Source organism: Canis lupus, chromosome 17, assembly GCF_003254725.2.
Source record: "Canis lupus dingo isolate Sandy chromosome 17, ASM325472v2, whole genome shotgun sequence".
In the NCBI taxonomy this organism is placed as follows: Eukaryota; Metazoa; Chordata; class Mammalia; order Carnivora; family Canidae; genus Canis; species Canis lupus.
Genome location: NC_064259.1, coordinates 59,200,501 through 59,206,500, shown reverse-complemented (window position 1 = coordinate 59,206,500; position 6,000 = coordinate 59,200,501). Strand labels below are relative to the sequence as shown.

At 42.0% G+C, this 6,000-nt stretch overlaps 1 protein-coding gene across 2 annotated transcripts in view; it reads left to right on the top strand.

Annotated features, from left to right (window-relative positions):
- Positions 1–5,590: 5,590 nt before the first annotated feature.
- Positions 5,591–6,000, top strand: part of OTUD7B (OTU deubiquitinase 7B) — a 55,485-nt gene continuing 55,075 nt past the window's right edge. Inside the window, exon 1 of one of the 2 annotated variants that reach the window (XM_025453179.3) lies at positions 5,591–5,937. The gene's annotated coding sequence lies outside the window, so the exon portion shown is untranslated. The remainder of the gene's footprint in view (positions 5,938–6,000) is intronic. The other variant, XM_025453178.3, reaches the window with a different exon arrangement.

Genomic DNA, 6,000 nt, shown 5'->3' with positions numbered 1-6,000 from the left:
GCTTACTAATGCTGATTGCACATCTCTTTTCCAACTTCATGTTCCATGACATCACATTAGTAGCATGAAATTGTCAGGGATAGGCATATTTACACCACAGAAATTGGTAAATGCTAAAGCTTGGGATTTTTTCCTCCTATAAAAGCTGGTTGTTAGTATTTACCAGCACATCACTGGTGGTAAAGGATGTAGAACACAAATGTAGAGATGGAAATTGGCAAGCCATATTCTGGAGTTAGGATTAGACTGGGGTCAGATTGTATAGGATCTTACAGGGCAGGCTAAAGAATTTTAACTTTATCCTATAGATATTGAGGAGCTGTTGATGGGTTTTTATTTGGTGAGATGGTTACAGATAATAGAAAAACCAAATTCAAAATGGCTTAAACAATTAGGAAGATGTATTATCTCTGTATAATAAGAATTGATATATTATTCTGTATAATAATTCCAAGGAGGACCCTCAGGGTTAGTTAATTCAGCAGTTCACCCAAGACCTATGTTTTTCATCTTTTTGCTTGGCCATCCTTACTTAGTATGTCATCTTGCCCCATAACCAGCATAGATAGCAGTTCCGAAGAATCCTTTCTTATTTCTTTGTGTCTTTTTGTAAGAGCAAGGAAGTCAAGTACATTTTCTTGAATCTCACATGACCAGAACTTTATCACATGCCTAGACCAAGCACTGACAAGGGGAATGTAACCTCATGATTGGCTTAGATATGTCGGTGTTTCACGCATCTCCTTCCCATTCAGTCTTTACCCCTCCAACAGAGCCAATCTCCTCTGAAGCCCATAGTCACGTTCAAAAGGGTGGCTACTTGAACCTAATCAGGGTTCTATAAGCAAGGAGGAAAAAGGGGGATGGACATTTGCTAAGTAAATAGCATGATGCTGCCGTGATAATCTCTCAGTGGTGCACAAACAGATAGAGGACCTATGAATACAGAGGTCCAGTTACACTATCATAAGTCTGGATGTGACTCTATTTTTTTTTAATTTTTAATTTTTAATTTTTTAAATTTTTTTATTTTTTAAAAAAATAGGCTCTGTACCTAGCATGGAATCCAATGTGGGGCTTGAAGATCAAGACCTGAGCTGAAATCAAGAGTTGGATGCTCAGCCGAGTCACCCCAGAACCCCTGGAGGTGAATCTATTTAAAGAGTCTGATAGTGCTACCAAAACAGTGGTTCTCAACTATTCATTCATTCATTCATTCATTCATTCATTCAATATTAATGAATGGCTACCACAGGTCAAGCACTGTGCCAGGTATTATAGATAAAATGGTGAACCTATCTTACAGAGCTTCACAACCTAATGGATAAAGCAAATATCAAAAAAATAATCCATAAGTAAATGTAAATTTATTACTTGGTTAAGTATTACAAAGGAACCCAGGATATTTGTTTTCTCTTTTTAAAATTGAGGTAAATTCACATGGTGAAATGCACAGATCTTAAGCATACAATTTGAGGTACATGTGTGACAGCTACTCCATCAAGGTATGGAACATTTCCATCACCCTAGCAAATTTCTCCATTCCCTCTTTTAATTCAATACCTACTTCCCTCCCACCCCCCACCATAGGCAACCATGGTTTAACTTATTTTATCAGGATTACTTTTGCCTGGTCTCAAATTTCATATAAATGGCTTCTTTTGTTCAATGAATGATTTTGAGATTTATCCATGTTGTTATATTTAAATAGAGTTCATTTTAAAATTTGTGTCCCATTGTTTGATTAATTTGTCTATTTTTCTGTTGGCAGACATTTGGGATTTTTCATTTTGGGTCAATAATGAATAGAGAGGTTTTGAATATTCATGCATAAGCTTTTTGTGGATACATGTTTTCATTTCCATTGAGTAAATACCCAGGAGTGGAATTGCTGGGTAATAGGGTAGAAATGTGTTCAATGTTATAAGAACCATGTATGTTAGAACAAATAAAGGAATTCAGTAAAGTTGTAAGATACAAAATCAATATTACAAAAATCTGTTGCATTTCAATACACTATGAACTATCAGAAAGAGAAATTAAGAAAACAATTGCATCGAAAAAAATAAAACACCAGGAATAAATATAGTCAAGGAGGTGAAAAACCTATACACTGAAAACTATAAGACATTGATGAAAGAAGTTGAAGAAAACACAGAAAGATGCTCTGTCCTCATGGAGTAGAAGAATTAATATTGTTAAAATGTCTATACTACCCAAAGCAATCCATAGATTCAATGCAATCTGTATCAAAATTCTGATGGCACTTTTCACAGAAATAGAACAAACCATCTTAAAATTTGTATGGAACCACAAAGGACCCTGAAGAGCTAAAGCAATCTTGAGAGAAAGAAGAACAACACTAGAGGTATCATGTGCCCTGATTTCAAACTATATTACAAAGCTATTGTAATCAAAACAGTAAGATATTGGCATAAAAACAGACACATAGATCAATAGAACGAATAGAGAACCCAAAAAAATGCCCACACATTTATGGTCAATTAATGTATGACAAAGGAGGCTTTTTTGCTTTATTTCACACACAAACATGTTTTATATATAATGTTTATTTGGAACATTACTCAGCCATAAAAAGATGGAATCTTGCTATTTGTGACAACATAGATAGACTTTGAGGGCATTATGCTAAGTGAAATAAATCAGGCAAAGACAAATACGGTATGACAATCACACCTAAAAAAAAAAAAAAAGAACGGTGGATATTTAAAAAATATTTAGACTCCTGGTCTTCAGTCCCAAAAATTCTCAGTCAGTCTGAGGTTCCTAGGCACATATAGTACGTTGTTTTGAAATTCCACAGAACCACTGGTTTAAATTACAGTGGTGGTAGTAGAAAGGAAGTTACTTTGGTTTTCTGTTCCACCACAAAAACATATAAATGCAAACAATTGCTGTTTTTTTTTTTTTCCTGGTTAGCTGCAAAATAGCTTTCTCTGAACATTTCCTCCCCACTCTGTCCATTAGCCGCAATGTTGAAATAGTCTCTCCTTGACTCCTAACTCTGGGAAACGAACTAGGGGTGGTGGAAGGGGAGGTGGGTGGGGGGTGGGGGTGACTGAGTGACAGGCACCGAGGGGGGCACTTGATGGGATGAGCCCTGGGTGTTATTCTATATGTTGGCAAATTGAACACCAATAAAAAATAAATTTATAAAAAAAAAAAAACTCTTTTTAGTCTCTCCTTGTAGTTTTTCCGGTGAAATAGTCTCTCCTTGTAGTTTTTCTGGTGAAATGCAAAGCTCTGTTTTTTTCTGCTCTTCCTTAAAGTGAAGTGAAAGCTCAGGGAACTCCTTGGAGCAGCCCTTAGAATTGCTAGGATAAGTAAATAAAATCAGGTCCTTAGGATGGAAGAGAACTTAGTACTGCATGCAGATGAGGATGTGTGGCTGGTATACTGGTAGAATTTTCTCTGCTTTAACTTTTTTTTTTTTTTAAACTATTCTTTTACCTGGCAGCAGAAAATAATCAGCTGCGTTCTGGCAGCTGACAACATCAGACAGCTGTTTCTGCACATTCAGCATAGTGACAGCCCAAATGGCTGCAGATCACTACAGAAGAGGTTCCCAGTTTCTAGGCAGAGAAACTGACACATAGGAATAGGAAGGGAGTCACTTAATGGCTTAGGGGCTGGCTGAGCTGGGACCAGAACCCAGGTGGCTTGGCTCCCAGCCTGGCTGACCACACTGCTACCCACATAGCCTGGGCTGACCCAAAACAAGCAGCCCATTGAGCAATTGCACAAACAACAATGAGTGATGGATGGTCAGAGCAAGAAACAGCCACAAAGCAACTGCAACCCCATCACTTCCTGGCCCCTAAATTTCCAGGCAAGCCTGTAAATTTGTGGTTACTTAATTGAGTTTGGCCCAGCTTTCAAATTTGGAAACTTTGTGGTCACTGCCAAAAGTAAAAGTCTGTCTTATAATGGGAGTGGAGAGTGCCTCCGAACTCTGTACCTGGTTCTAATAAGGTGGTAGTAGTGGAGTTAAGACTAGAAGGGCATTAAAAAAAAAAAAAAAAAAAAAAAAGGCTAGAAAGACAGGGTCAACAAATTAGCATAATTTCTTCCTGGGAGGGCTTTGGTGAAACAAGTCAACTTTAGATTTTTGAGGCTCCTCATCTGTGGATCTGTCCTCCTACCTCAGATTTAGCTAGCAAGGGGTGATTGTAATCAATGGAGTTCAGTTAGAATCTAATTAGATGACCAAGTCTCACTCTACTCTCCTCCTCAAATTTGCCACTGAACAGTAGCCAAAATTTGTAGTCCTCACATGCTTGAAGTCCAGGCCAAATGGCTCTGCTTGCCAATTTGTACTTTTGGTCCTGGGTGTGCCTCCTGCAAGGCACTCTGACCTGCTTGGCCTTGGTATGGCCTTAGGCCCAGCCCTAAATCAACACTAAACCTTGGGTGTCCCTAGGAGATAGAGCTGCCTGTCTAGGCAGCTTCCTGTTTCAGGTGTCCACTTCTAGTCTCGAGCTGGATAATTCCAAAATGTCTATGCTCCACCCTTCCCACTTAGAAACTGAGGACTTCAGGAAGTACTGAGGGGGAAAAGCTGTGATACAGTATTTGTTTTTAAAGAGGCCTAGTGGACACAATTTAAACAATAAACATTTTGAATATGCAGATCAGGTGCCACAACGTTAGGAATCTGAATAGAAATGTAGGATTTCTTTGGTCAGATTATAGGAAGGGCTGGTCCCATTTTGTGTTTGTCATAAAGAGTAGATTAAATGGATCTTTACTAGAAATAGTCCACACTCTTCCTTTTATTTATTTAATAAATATGGAAGGTCTGCTATATGCTAAAGCTTATGTTCTCATAGCCATAGCCCATTGTAACTCACATAGCACACATGTGAGTTGTTTTATATAATAGTTTCCTGTATTTTACTAAGGTGTAAAGATCCTTGATGCCTGGGATTATGTCTTATTCATTTTTGTGTTCCTAATATCAAGGAGCACGGTACCTTGCACATAGTAGGGGCTTAATGAGTTTGAATTGAATTATGCTGTAAAGCTCTTAAGAGGAATTAATAAAAACAGCGACACTTAACTTTTTCCGATTGCGCTAAGGCAGACATGTTATCACTGTGCAAGTATTAAGTGTTTTTAGAGAAGTATGTTCACTTCACGAGTGACGGAAGAAGACTGCAGACCTGGGTGGAGACTGGTCTGGTAGCAGCATTGTTAATGCTCCTCTGGTCAGTCCAGAATGACAGTGAGGAGTCACCAGAATTTCGGTCTTCTCCTTCCAAAGTATTTTCACCCCCTCACCTTTCCAGAACTACCTGCCTCTTTCCGCTTCTTCCCAAAGGGCTGGAGCCAACTGACTCTACATCAAAGTCTCAAGAGCCTACCCGTTCCCTCCCCTCCCAGCTCCGGTTCAAGAACTCTCCAGATCAGAGGCCTTAAGAACACAGGCCAGGAAAACACGGGGTCACACGCGGGGCAGGCGCCAAACTGGCCGCAGCCCTGAGAGCGGCGCGGCAGGCGGGGCTGCTACGGGGCGGGGCGGGGCGGGGCAGGTCGGGGCGGGGCCGGGCGGGCGGAGGCCTGGGGGCGGCTGGGGTGTCACCACCAACCCGCTCCGGCCGGAAACTGGCGCTAGTTTCCGGCCGGACGGCCGAAAGCCACCGATCCCGAACCAGCCGCCGGAGTCGGAGTGGAGACGGGGTGTGGAGCAGGCAAAAAGCCACTGGGGGAGGCCAGTCCCGATCAGTGCCTTCTGGCTCCAGCTTCTGATCCCGTGCGGAGCAGCAGCCGCGGTCGCAGCCTCCGCCACCGCCTCCGCCTCCATCGTCGTCGGGGGAGGGGCCAGCCGGACCCCGGGGTCACAGCAGAGGAATGAGGAGAGGCGGCCGGGCCCCGCGCTCCGCCCCGGCCTAGGGCCTTGCCCCGGGAGCCGCGAGGGTAACGGAGCCCCCTGCCCTGTCACCCTCCCCCGTCCGTCCCGCCCCTCCCGCGTCTTCGGAC